Source organism: Jaculus jaculus, chromosome 12 (genome assembly GCF_020740685.1).
Source record: "Jaculus jaculus isolate mJacJac1 chromosome 12, mJacJac1.mat.Y.cur, whole genome shotgun sequence".
NCBI lineage: Eukaryota > Metazoa > Chordata > Mammalia > Rodentia > Dipodidae > Jaculus > Jaculus jaculus.
This window is the reverse complement of record NC_059113.1, coordinates 61,622,435-61,637,084: the sequence shown is the minus strand read 5'-3', so window position 1 is coordinate 61,637,084 and position 14,650 is coordinate 61,622,435. Positions and strand designations below refer to the sequence as shown.

Below are 14,650 nucleotides of genomic sequence, written 5' to 3'. Positions count from 1 at the left end.
CCTGGTATGCCTATTCTGTCTCCCTCTTTCTCTGTCATAAATAAATAAAATAAATCAATAAAAATTTTTAAAAATATATTAAAAAAATAAAAGTGAGGACAGTGAACACCCTTATCTTGTTCCTGATTTTAGTGGGAAAGCTTCAAGTTTTTCTCCATTTAGTATTATGTTGGCTGGAGGCTTGTCATAAATAGTCTTTATTATGTTGAGATATGTTCCTTCTATTCCCAGACTCTGTAGGACTTTTTTTTTTTTTTTTTTTTTTTGAGATAGGGTCTTACTCTAGCCCAGGCTGACCTGGAATTCACTATAGAGTTTCAGGGTGGTCTCAAACTCACAGCAATCCTCTTACCTCTGCCTCTCAAGCTGGGATTAAAGGCATGCGCCACCACTCCCAGCTTCTGTAGGATTTGTCAAGTGCTTTTTCTGCATGTAATGAGATAATCATGTGATTTTTGTCCTTCAGTCCATTTATATAATGTATTAAATTTATCGATTTGCATACGTTGAACTATCCCTGCATCTCTGGGATAAAGCCTATTTGGTTGAGGTGGATGATCTTTCTGATATATTCTTGTATTCTGTTTGCTAATATTTTGTTGAGAATTTTTGTATCTATGTTCATGAGGGAGATTGGTTTGTAATTTTCTTTTTCTGTTGTCTTTGTCTGGTTTTGATATCAGGGTGATGCTGGCTTTGTGGAAGGAGTTTGGCAGGATTCTTTCTTTTCCTATCTTTTGGAAAAGTTTAAGAAGCATTGGTGTTAGTTCTTCCATGAAGGTCTGTAAAATTCACCAGTGAATCCAGGGGTGGGATACCTTTCAATGAGTTATTGGTAGAGAGGACATGATGCCCTCAAGACAGTACAGACTATTATTACCAAGGCTCTTGGTTTCACACCAGGAGGAATACATGGTAACACTCTATTGCTCAAGACTCCACATAATTGGGCAGTAGTTCACTGGAAATCAAGCTGAAGCTGAACTGGAAGCCTCCTCTCTGTTGAGTAGCTATCAGGATGCTAGAGCTAGGAGCCTGTTGCGGGAAAACTCATCAACAGTTATTAACCAGCAGTGGACCTGGCCAACCAGGCCAAATGTGCCAACAGTTGCAACAGTGACCTGACTGTTATGGAGTAACCAACTGCTTGTACTCTGATTGGATTTGAGGCCCACTCCTAGCCTTCCAATGTTGTTGTTTTTTTCAGTTTTTAAACATATTTTTATTTATTGCAAGCAGAGAGAGAGAGATACAGAGAAGACAGACAGACAGAGATAATGGGAGTGCCAGGACCTCCAGCCACTGCAAATGAACTCCAGAGGCATGCACCATTTTGTACATCTGGCTTTATGTGGGTATCAGGGAATCAAACTCTGGTCGTTAGCCTTTGCAGGCAAACACCTTTAACCATAAGCTATCTCTCCAGCCCCATTTTAATTTTTTTTAGTTTAAATACACTTTATTATTTAGACAACCTACATGACATGTTTAAAAAATGCCAGCTGAGTGTGAGGTACACACCTTTAATCCCAGCACTCAGAGGCAGAGGTGGAGCATCACCATAAATTCAAGGCCACCCTGAGACTACATAGTGAATTCCAGGTCAGCCTGGGATAGAGTGAGACCCTACCTTGAAAAAATAAAAAAACATGAGAGTGTGAGAGAGAGAATACAAGCCTGCATGAAACAAGGTGGAAGGTAAGGACCAAGACCTGAAAATTGCCTCTCTGATGAGGATATGAGTGCTGTAGCGCGCGCGCGCACACACACACACACACACACACACACACACACACCTAAACATGTAAAAGATATTTTATAATTTTGATATAATTTCAATACATGGGGCTAGGCATTTAACTCAGTTGGTTGAACTTGCATAGCCTAAGTGAAGCCTTTGATTCTAACCATAGCACCACAAGGAGGTGGGGAAAGTTCATGTGGTAAATGAAGTGTTTCTCTGCTTTGTGATTTTTTTTTTCTGCATGTACATGTACATCACTCAGGTTTCTTTCTCAGTTTATCTCCACCTTCTTTACTGAGACAGAGTATCTCACTTGAACTCAGAGCTTACTATTGTGAATATATCCAGCTAGTCACCTTGCCCGGGATATCCCCTGTTCCCATCTTCCAAGCACTGGATTTATAGGGGAGCCTACACAGCCTTCTGGCCTTTACATAAGTATTGGGGATCCAAATTTAGGTCCTGGATTAATTCCCTAGCATCAAGTAAGAAATGCAAGTTATCTATTTTTTTTTTCGAGGTGGGGGTCTCACTCTAGCCCAGGCTGACCTGGAATTCACTATGGCGTCTCAGGGTGGTCTCGAACTCATGGCAATCTACCCACCTCTGCCTCCCAAGTGCTGGAAGTAAAAACATGTGCCACCATACTTGGTTGGTTGGTTTTTATAAGGTAGGGTCTCACAATAGCCCAGGATGACCTGGAACTTACTCTGTAGTCTCAGCCTGGCCTCAACTCACAGCTATCCTTCGACGTCTGTCTCCCAAGTGCTGGAATTAAAGGTATGTGCCATCATGCTTGGCTGGCAGGAGGATTGTGAGGCCATCTTGTGCTATATAGCAAGCCTCTGTTAAAGAAGAGGAGGAAGAAGAAGCAGGCATAGGCATAGTGGCACAGGCCTATAATCCAGTGCTTGGGAACTAAGGGCAAGATGTCAGGAGCTCATGGCCGTCCTTGGCCACACAGTGAATTCAAGGCCAGCATGGATGACATTCTTTTCCAAAAAAGGGAAGAAGGGGAGGGAAGAAAAGGGAAGCAAAGGAAAGAGAAGAAAGGAAGAGAAGATAGAAAAGGGAGGAGGGGTGAGATGACTCCAAAGTGGTTAAAGATGCTTGCTTGTAAGGCTGGGCATGGTGGCACACACCTTTAAAACCAGCACTCGGGAGGCAGAAGCAAGAGGATGGCCATGAGTTCAAGACCACCCTAAGACTACATAGTAAATTCCAGGTCAGCCTGAGGTAGAGTGAAACTCTACTTTGTAAAACCAAAACAAAACAAAAAGATGCTTGTAAAGCCTAACAGCCCTGGTCAATTTTCCATTACCCACTTCAAGCCAGGCACACAAAATGGCACATGCATCTGGAGTTCATTTGCAGTGGCAGGAGGCCCTAGCACACCCATGCTTTCTCTCACCCTCCCAAATAAAAATAAATAAATAAATTACAAGAAAGAAAAAGGAGAAGGGAAGGGGAGATGAAGGTAGACAGGTGTCATGGTGACACATACTTATGTTGAAACCCTTGGGAAAATGAGACAAGAAGATCTTAAAGATTACTGAAGAAGTGGCTCTAGGAATTTATCAGGGAGTGACTTACGGGATGGTAACATAAAAACAATCTCAGGCAAGGTTTGTACTGAGTGACTTCACAGGACTAGAGATGTGTGCAGCTGAAAGGGGAGCTCTTTTTTTTTTTTTTGTGAGGTAGGGTCTCACTCTAGCTCAGGCTGACCTGGAATTCACTCTGTAGTCTCAGGGTACCTTGAACTCACAGTTTACTCCTACCTCTGCCTCCAGAGTGCTAGGATTAAAGGCATGGGCCACCACGCCTGGCTAGCTCATCTTTTATTGGGAAAGTACATCTGTTTACAGTCAAGGTTATAGTTAAAAAGTTTAAGTAGCAGGTAACTAATTAAGGAACTTAAAGAAAACACACTGGGTGATTTCTAAAAGCTAATCAAAGTGTACACACCATCCAGTGATGTTTGGATAAAAGCAAAATGAACACACAGGTTTGATTCCCCAGTACCCATGTAAACCTGATGCGCAAGGTGGCACATGTGTTTGGGGTTTGTTTGTGGTGGCTAGAGGCCCTGGTGTGCCTCTTCTTTCTCTCTATCTCTCTCTCTCTCTAATAAAATAAAATAAATAATAAAAATGGTGTCAAGTTATCTTTTTTTTTTTTTTTTTTGGTGTTTTTTTGAGGTAGGGTCTCACTGTAGCCCAGGCTGACCTGGAATTCACTATGGAGTCTCAGGGTGGCCTCGAACTCACGGTGATCCTCCTACCTCTGCCTCCCGAGTGCTGGGATTAAAGGCATGAGCCACCACGCCCGGCTTCTAGATTTATTTTAAATATATGGGGTCATGATACATTATACTTATGTCTCCAATCACAACTTAAAATCAGTCTGGAGCCAAGCCAAGTGACTTGAATTTGTCCCCAACACACATTATAGGTAATTCCATTAATTGTACTCAGGTTAGCAGTTTATTTTTATTTTTATTTTATTTTTTTATTTTGTTTGGTCCTTCAAGGGAGGGTCTCACTCTAACCCAGGCTGACCTGGAATTCACCATGAAGTCTCAGGGTGGCCTCAAACTCATGGTGATCCTCCTACCTCTGCCTCCGGAGTGCTGGGATTAAAGGCGTGCGCCACCACGCCCCGCTCATTTTGCTTTATTTTTAATAACATGTTGTATAGTAAGGGCACTAGTTACATTATATACAGCCTCATCTACAAATTGAGCCATTTGAGTAAATTAGGTGACTTTTGCCACTGTCATGACAGAAACAGCCAGGATAAAAATAGCAGTAATAAAGTGACTACAAGCATACCAAAAATTATTTAGAAGCCAGGCATGGTGGCGCACGCCTTTAATCCCAGCATTCGGGAGGCAGAGGTAGGAGGATCACCGTGAGTCGAGGCCACCCTGAGACTACATAGTGAATTCCAGATCAGCCCAGGGCCAGAGTGAGAGCCTACTTCAAAAAAAAAAATTATTTAGGTCTGTTGAAATATACTACTTTATCAATTATAGTAAGAGCTCTGGATTCTTTTTTTTTTTTTTTTTTTGCTAGTTTCCATTCATTTTTATTCACATCATAAATTTCCACAGTTACTGAAGACCCATCTACAGTGCCAGAGGGGAGTCTTAGGCCAGAATTAGTATCAATATGCAGCCCTCCAATATAGAAAATTTTTATCACCAAAAGCTGCAGCTGAAGCAAAAGATCTGTTCGTCTGTCTCATGGCCATTTCTACCCATGAGTCAGACCTTGGAAAGTAACAATACATGAGGTTCAGTGTCATCACATAAATGCAGTCATGGACCACAACTGCTGCACTCCACTGCCAAGCACAAGGCAAAGGGCTCACCATTGTCCACTCATCCTTCTCAGTGTCATATCTTTCTACAGTCCTCCGATTAAGTTCTCCACCTACACTATCTCCTCCAATTGCATAGATATAGCCTTCACAGCAAACCAAAGATGGTTTGACTCGGACAAAAAGCATTGGTGTCTTTGGAAACCAGGTATTTTGTTGTGCATCAAACCAGTAAAAGCAATTCACAGTTCTGAAGGCAGTCTGGAGTTTGCTTGTTTTACTGTGATTAGTTTTTGTATTTTTCAGAGGAACTTGGCCCCCTGCAATGTAGATGTCATTATCAGGAGTTACAACTGTCCCAACCTTATGCAAGTCAGCTGGTGGGCTGCATAGCTTATAAACTTTTTCTGCCTGCGGGCTGTAACAGACAGAAGAGTAAAGACTGCAAGGACTGGGCTGGAGAGATGGCTTAGCGGTTAAGCGCTTGCCTGTGAAGCATAAGGACCCCGGTTCGAGGCTCGGTTCCCCAGGTCCCACTTTAGCCAGATGCACAAGGGGGCGCACGCGTCTGGAGTTCGTTTGCAGTGGCTGGAAGCCCTGGCGCGCCCATTCTCTCTCTTTCCCTCTATGTGTCTTTCTCTCTCTGTCTGTCACTCTCAAATAAATAAATACAAAATGAACCAAAAAAAAAAAAAAAAAAAAAAAAGACTGCAAGGATTTTCTGAAGAGGCTTCAATGAAAATCATCATCTCTTCTTTTATCATCCCAAGTCTTGGTTTGAAAAACCTGGGCATGGACTTATAAAGACCCTGAACCACTACAGACTTGTCACTGGGTGGGAGTCCTTGGAACCATGCTCTCTGTGTTACTTCTGAAAGTGCATCAATTCTGATTTGGCTAAGAACAGAAGACAAATACTGGGACCGTGATTCTGTTTTGTATTCTAGCCAGAGCATAGCAGCTTCTCGAACGGTTTCTTCCTTTTCTACATTTAAATTGTCACTACTGAGAATGTCTACCAGTAGGTCATGTGAAAGCTGCATGAAAGCCTCCTGGTGGTACACAGCAGTGAATTTATGCTCCACCATTCTTTTAGCACTTTGTTTCAATTCTTCACAACTGAAGAGATCAGCAAAACTCAACAATCGCACACAATTTTCTGCATTAATTTTTTTGATTAAATAATCCCGACAACGTTGTAACACATCTTCTACCTGTAGGAAGCAGGCTGTTTCATAAAGCTGTTCAACAGTGCTGTCATTTATTGTCAAGTTGCCCGTGTATGCATAAGTTATTATTATCTGTAAGGTGGCAGCATCCACATTTCTCAGGTGTACATGTGTCTGTTTGCTTTCACTTAGTCCACTCATGAACATGGCCCTGAAATAGGAGCTACATGTTGCAAGAGCCATCTTATGACAAGGGAATTCAGTGCCCTCAACAATTAACACTATGTCAGTAAACAACTGTTGTTCATAGAATAATTTCAACTGTTCCAGCAAGGACACAGCATATTCAGAATTGATCTGCTTCTCGTCTTGAGTGGACATGACTATATTCCATTAATATCCCCCAGAGCAGATTTGAAAAGTCAGTCCTGATGGAAGGTCAAATGAATACTGCAGAAATAATATCTGATGTCATCAAAAGTGGCAATTCACTAATGAGTATTTTGTCGCAGGCTTAAATCTTTGCTAGGTCATTCTGTGTTAATTAGGTTCCTCAGAGTTTTTCAACAGTCTCCAGGTATCCTGATCAAAACTGCAATTATTCAGCCCGTCAGTAAAAGAGAAAAATATGGGAGGTAGATTTTGTGGCAACATCTTATGTTCAGTGGATCCTCTGGAAAACTGTCTGGACCTCTCGCTGACTTCCGATGCACCCTGCAGAAGCCCCGGGGTCGCCCTCCTCCGGCCCACCATGTCGCGAACACGCTCCGAGGCGTGGAGTGCAACAGCTTGATTCCCGCGAGGCAGACGCCGGCGGGGACCAGGAACCTTCAGAGCCCCGCGGTGGCCCTCTGGATTCTTTTTTAAGGGAACATTTATTTGTTTATTTATTTATTTATTTGAGTGACAGAGAGAGAGAGAGAGGGATAGAAAGAGAGAGAATGGGCGCGCCAGGGCCTCCAGCCACTGCAAACGAACTCCAGACGTGTGCACCCCTTGTGCATCTGGCTAGTGTGGGTCCTGGGGAATCGAGCTTCGAACTGGGGTCCTTAGGCTTTACAGGCGAGCGCTTAACCGCTAAGCCATTTCTCCAGCCCTTGTTTATTTATTTATTATCTGAGAGAATGGGCGCACCAGGGCCTCCAGCCACTGCAAAGGAACTCCAGATGCATGCATCCCCTTGCACATCTGGCTTACATGGGTCCTGGAGAATCAAACCTGGGTCCTTTGGCTTTTCAGGTAAATGCCTTAGCCACTAAGCCATCTTTCCAGCCCCCCCCCCCGATTCTTTTTTAAAAATATTTTTCTAAGATTTTATTTATTAGAGACAGAGAGAGGGAGATAGAGAGAATGGGCACACCAGGGCCTCTAGCCACTGCAAATGAATTCCAGATGCATGTGCCACCATGTGCATGTGGCTTACATAGGACCTGGAGACTCAAATCTGGATCCTTAGGCTTCTCAGGCATGCGCCTTAACCACTAAGCCATCTCTCCAGCCCTCCCCCCTGCCGCCAGACTCTTTAAAAAAAATATTATTTATTTATTTGAGAGAAAGAGGCAGAGAGAGAGAGAGAGGAAGAGAGGGAGAGAATGGACACACTAGGGCCTCCCACGACTACGAACGAACTCCAACGAACTCTAGATGCACATGCCGCCTTGCGCATCTGGCTTACGTGGGTCCTGGAGAATCAAATTGGGATCCTTTGGCAAATGCCTTAACTGCTAATCCATCTCTCCGGCTCCTTTTTTTTTTTTTTTTTTAGTTAGGCTCTCCCACTAGCCCAGGCTGACTATGTAATTTCACGGTGGCCTCGAACTCACAGTGATCCTCCTACCACTGCCTTCCGAGTGCTGGGATTAAGCGTTCACCACAACACCCGGCCCCATAGGATATTTTGATACTCAGGATGCGGTTCTGTAAGAACAGAGAGTGGGGCAAAGGAGGCTGAAACAAATGGGTTGTTTCTTTGCATGTGCATAACTACTGGGAACCAAAATTCAGCTTGGCTGGTTTTTAAGTGGAATCAAGCCTGTGGCTTGAGTGTAAGGCATAAATCCATGCATATTGGCAAGTGAATGGACCAATAATTGACTTCTGAGGGTGAAATGTGGGTAACATTAAATTGCCTGTTAATTTCAGGGGGCTCATGCCTCATAGCGAAGAAGTGACATTATTAAAAATGTGTAAAGAGGGCTGGAGAGATGGCTTAGCAGTTAAGGCATTTACCTGCAAAGCCAAAGGATCCTGGTTCAATTCTCCAGAACCCACATAAGCCAGATGCACAAGGTGGCACATGTGTCTGGAGTTCATTTACAGTGGCTGTAGGCCCTGGTGCACTCATTCTCTTTCTGTTTACCTCTCTCTTTCTCAAATACATTAAATATATTTTTAAAAAATGGGGAAAGAAACTGGGCTTGGTGGCATAATCTATGTCGAAAAAACAAAAAATTTGGGAAAGATAGATCTATCCATGTAATAGATAAAGGGAGGTCAGCAATGAAAGCCCACTATACATTCCCTTTTGACCTGGGTAAATACATTACCACTCAGGAGATGACTGCCACCGTGTCCACAGCATAGTGGAAGGGTTTTGGATTGTCCTGACACAGTCAGAACCACCTCAGCGTGATGGGAAAGTTTCTTCAGACTCCCTCAGTCACAATAGGGCCTTCCTGGTCGGCAGCAAGAGTGGAAGGCTGGTCAGGATTGGGTTACTCGGAGTTTGACCAGCCATGAGACCATCTTTTTGAACATTAAAAAAATTAAGGCTGGCCATGATGGTGCACGCCTTTAATCCCAGCACTCAGGAGGCAGAGGTAGGAGGATTGCTGTGAGTTTGAGGCTACCCTGAGACACCATAGTAAATTCCAGGTCAGCCTGGGCTAGAGTGAGACCCTACCTCGAAGAACAAAACAACAACAACAAAAATAATTAAAAGTAATGATAGGGCCGGGCGTGGTGGTGCATGCCTTTAATCCCAGCCTTGGGGAGGCAGAGGTAGGAGGATTGCCATGAGTTCAAGGCCACGCTGAGACTACATAGTGAATTCCAGGTCAGCCCAGGCCAGAGTGAGAGCCTACCTCCAAAAACAAAAACAAAAAAATGCATTAAAAAAAAGTAATGATAGGGAGGGAGGGCATTACCATGAGATATTGTTTATAATCATGGAAGTTGTTAATAAAAAAAAATAGTAATGATAGCAGCACTTTAGTCATGGGTGACTTTGGCCTTATCCCATATTCCCCCTTCTTTTTTTTTTTTTTTTTGGTTTTTCGAGGTAGGGTCTCACTCTGGTCCAGGCTGACCTGGAATTAACTCTGTCATCTCAGGGTGACCTTGAACTCATGGCAATCCTCCTACCTCTGCCTCCCGAGTGCTGGGATTAAAGGCGTGCGCCACCACGCCCGGCTCCCCTTCTTTTTGTTTAAATAACATGGTGGGTTTTTTTGGGGGGGGTTGTGAGGTAGGGTCAAACTCTGGTCCAGACCGACCTGGAATGTAGTCTCAGGGTGGCCTCGAACTCACAGTGATCTTCTTACCTCTGCTTCCCAAGTGCTGAGATTAGTGTCATGAGCCACCACACCTGGATAACAGTTTTTAATATACCATCCATGTGTCCTTTTTGATCTAAAACATATCTTGTTTTTTTTTAATCTTAGGACTGAGGAGGCAAAGGTAGGTAGATTGCTGTAAGTCTGAGGCCTGCCTGAGACTACATAGTGAATTTCAGATCAGCTTGGCACTGAGAGTGAGCACATACCTTGAAAAAACAAAAAAAAAAAATTTTGTTGTTGTAATAAGCATGAACAAGCATAAAGTTATAACTTTAGTGATTTATTATAAGCCTGAACTTAGCAATTTAGTTATTAATTTTTTTTGTTTTTTGTTTGTTTTTGTTTTTGAGGTAGTGTCTCACTCTAGCCCAGGATGATCTGGAATTCACTCTGTTGTCTCAGGGTGGCCTCGAACTCACAGCAATACCTCTGCCTCCCAAGTACTAAGATTAAAGGCGTGTGCCACCATAGCTGACTTCAATTTAGTTATTAATGTTTATCCATGTACTTTTGAACATTCAATGGACATAAATTTAGTTACACACAAATCAAACTACATGAAATATAAACAGAGCAGCATAACAAGTGGCTGGTGATAACATAATTGATCTTTAATTTTAAAAACATATTTTATTTTACCCCACTTTTATTTAATATAGTACTGAAAGTCTTAGCCATAGCAATAAGGCAAGAGATGCACATAAAAGGGATACAAATTGGAAAGGAAGAGATCAAGTTATCATTATTTGCAGATGACATGATTCTATATATAAAGGACCCTAAAGACTCTACCAGCAAACTGTTAGAGTTGATAAACACCTACAGCCATGCAGCAGGATACAAAATAAATACACAGAAATCAGTAGCCTTCCTCTATGCTAACAACAAACACACAGAGGATGAAATCAGAGAATCACTCCCATTCACAATTGCATCAAAAAATAAATAAATAAATAAATAAATAAATAAATAAAGTACCTTGGAATAAACCTAACTAAGGAAGTAACAAATCTCTACAATGAGAACTTTAAAACTCTCAAGTGAGAAATTGCAGAAGACACTAGAAAGTGGAGAAATATCCCTTGTTCCTGGATTGGAAGAATCAATATTGTGAAAATGGCAATCTTACCTAAAGCAATCTACACATTTAATGCAATCCCTATCAAAATTCCAAAGGCTTTCTTCATGGAAATAGAAAAAACAATAAAAAAATTCATTTGGAATCACAAAAAACCTCGAATATATAACATAATACTGAGCAACAAAAAAGAGGCTGGTGGTATCACCATACCTGATTTTAACCTATACTACAGAGCCATAGTAACAAAAACAGCATGGTACTGGCACAAAAACACACATGTAGATCAGTGGAACAGAATAGAGGACCCAGATGTAAGCCCAAGTAGCTATAGCCACCTAATATTCGATAAAAATGCCAAAAATACTCATTGGAGAAGAGACAGCCTCTTCAGCAAATGGTGTTTTGAAAACTGGATATATATCTGCAGAAGGATGAAAATAGATTCTTCTCTCTCACCATGCACAAGAATTAAGTCCAAATGGATTAAAGACCTTAACATCAGACCGGAAACTCTGAAACTGCTAGAGGAAAAAGTAGGGGAAACCCTTCAACATATTGGTCTTGGCAAAGACTTTCTGAATACAACCCCAATTGCTCAGGCAATAAAACCACAGATTAACCACTGGGACCTAATGAAATTACAAAGATTTTGCACCGCAAAGGACACAGTGAAAAAAGCAAAGAGGCAACCTACAGAATGGGAAAAAATCTTCGCCAGCTATATATCTGATAAAGGATTAATATCTAGGATATACAAAGAACTCAAAAAGTTAAATAATAAGGAATCAAACAAGCCAATCAAAAAATGGGCTATGCAATTCAAGGTTAAGCCCAGAATCCTATAAAATTCTCTCATAAATTCTGTGGAGATGAATGTTTTAAAAGATGCTAATGCTATCTTAAATTTCTCATAGGAATTACAACCACAAATAACTGAAGCTGCACAGTGCCAAACTGCATTAATAGTGTATTTCTGACCGCAGTGCAGCCTGGTCCCGGTGTGCTCTGACATATAATTCCTTTAAGGAATTTAGTATCTAAACAAAAGTTGTTTTCTTTTAGTCAAAAAATGTGATGTAATCTACAATGAACATATATTTATTATTTTGTTCTTGGTGTTTATTTAACTTTCTGGTAAGCAAACAGCCCAAAGCTTTAAACCAAACAATTTCATACATTTCAAAATAGATTACTGCTACGTCCACGGCGACCTCGCCTGTGTAGCAAGCAGAGATACTTCTGTACTGGATGAGAGCTGAGGACAGAGGGCCAGCACTCCTCGGAGGGATGCCCCCGGTGACCCCTTGGCAGTCAGTTACTGTAAAGGTTCCTGCTGCCCATGAAGTCACGACGACCTAATTGCTGGCGCCAATGCTGTTTCTTTCCTGCTTTCTTCTAGCTGTTTGTCTAAGAACAGCTAATTCAACACTTATTAGTAATCATACACGCAATCAGAGTACAAGAAACAATCTAAGCATTGAATGTGCCCCTCCTATGATTAGGGCAATGGAGAGAATGTATAACTCTACTAGGAATAAAAAATTAACTCTAAAACAGTTTTTAGATGGTGTAGAGTAGAAACAGCTTATGATGTTTGAGAACGATACTGAGCCTGAGAATATGAAAGTAGAAATGTTGATCGGTAGTGTTCATAAGAAACATGACAGTTCTACAGAAAAGGAGTTGTAAAACTTAGACATTCCCACCAGGAAACTTCCTGGGGGATATGTTCAGTACTTGATCAAGGGCTAATAGTAGACTCCCAGAGCTGGGAACTACCTAGATCCACTCCCCTATGAGGGAGGATATGATGAATTCGGTAATAGATGGGTGAATTATGAAGAAATAAGGAGGCTATGGCATTCTCTTCCATTTATGGGAACGCTTAACAAGAAAGCGTAAGCCTTGGTGTTTATACAGTCCTTGGGGTATAAGAAATAAGTAACCTGTTATTCACCTTATACCCTTTACCCTAGTTTCTGTTCGTATAAAGTTGTGGTCAATGGTGCGAGACATGCTTCTCAGAAAATGGGTACATTTCCTGCCTGATCAACATTACATGTATGCTTACAATAGAACAATACTCAAGATTGTTTAGATTAATGATTTCTGAGATCACTTGTTGGCTTGCTAAGTTTCCCTGTTCAATCTGTATAAAATCTTCATGAAACCTTCAGTAAATTGCAGCAGCATATTCTACCTAGAGTGTGTCTGTCTGTCATTTCCTCGCCGAATCCCGAGTTCTCCTTGAGCCTTCGCCCTTGTTCTCCCTCGGTCCTGATCTCCCCGAGAGTCAGTCCGCGGCAGATTACCACACCAAAGGTAATTGGAGGCATATCTGAATAACCTGTTTTTCACTTTATGATTTCTCAACTTTTTATAATTGCTTGTTTTACATTGATTTTTCCTGTGACCATTTAAAAAAAATGGGCTATGGAGCTAAATAGAGAGTTCTCAAAGGAAGAAATACAAATGGCATATAAGCATCTAAAAAAATGTTCTATGTCACTAGTCATCAGGGAAATGCAGATTAAAACTACATTGAGATTCCATCTCACTCCTGTCAGATTGGCCACCATCATGAAAACAAATGATCATAAATGTTGGCGGGGATGTGGAAAAAGAGGAACCCTTCTGCACTGCTGGTGGGAATGCAATCTGGTCCAGCCATTGTAGAAATCAGTGTGGAGGTCCCTAAAACAGCTAAAGATTGATCTACCATATAACCCAGCTATAGCACTCCTAGGCATATATCCTAAGGACTCATCTCATTTCCTTAAAAGTACATGCTCAACCATGTTTATTGCTGCTCAATTTATAATAGCTGGGAAATGGAACCAGCCTAGATGTCCTTCAACAGATGAATGGATAATGAAGATGTGGCACATTTATACAATGGAGTTCTACTCAACGGTAAAGAAAAATGAAGTTATGAAATTTGCAGAAAAATGGATGGACCTGGAAAGTATTATACTAAGTGAGGTAACCCAGACCCAGAAAGCCAAGCGCCACATGTTCTCTCTCATATGTGGATCCTAGCTACAGATGACTGGGCTTCTGCGTGAGAATGAAAATACTTAGTAGCAGAGGCCAGTAAGTTAAAAAGGAGACATAAAGGGTAGAGAAAGGAAGGGAGGAGGATACTTAGTAGGTTGATATTGTATATATGTAATTACAATGATTGTAATGGGGAGGTAATATGATGGAGAATGGAATTTCAAATGGGAAAGTGTGAGGGAGGGAATTACCATGGGATATATTTTATAATCATGGAAAATGTTAATAAAAATTTAAAAAAAAAGAAACGAGGTTTTTATAGGGACAATCAAGTTAAAATGAGGGCATTAAAGTAGACTGTAATCCAGTTTAAAAAAAAAAGGAATAATTTACATTTTAAACAGTGTATATTGTTTTTGTTTTTGTTTTTGTTTTTGAGGTAGGGTTTCATTTTAGCCCAGGCTGACCTGGAACTCACTATGTAGTCTCAGGGTGGCCTTGAACTCACTGCCATCCTCCTACATCTGCCTCCCAAGTGCTGGGATTAAAGGCGTGTGCCACCACACCAGGCTCAGTGTATATATCTTTTATGTTTGTTAATTATATGCCTATCATTCAAAACCACAAATAAATACTTTATACAATTACAGAAATAATGTACTTTACAAAAATGCTTCTAAATCTGGTTCTTTTAGATAGTTTGTTCCTAACATCTGTAGTAGAAAAAAATAACTTAATATGGTTTGCCAAAAATGTATAGATTAAATAATCATTTTTA

At 41.3% G+C, this 14,650-nt stretch overlaps 1 pseudogene; it reads right to left on the bottom strand.

Annotated features, from left to right (window-relative positions):
* Positions 1–930: 930 nt before the first annotated feature.
* Positions 931–6,990, bottom strand: LOC123453599 (annotated as a pseudogene).
* Between the last annotated feature and the right edge of the window lie 7,660 nt (positions 6,991–14,650).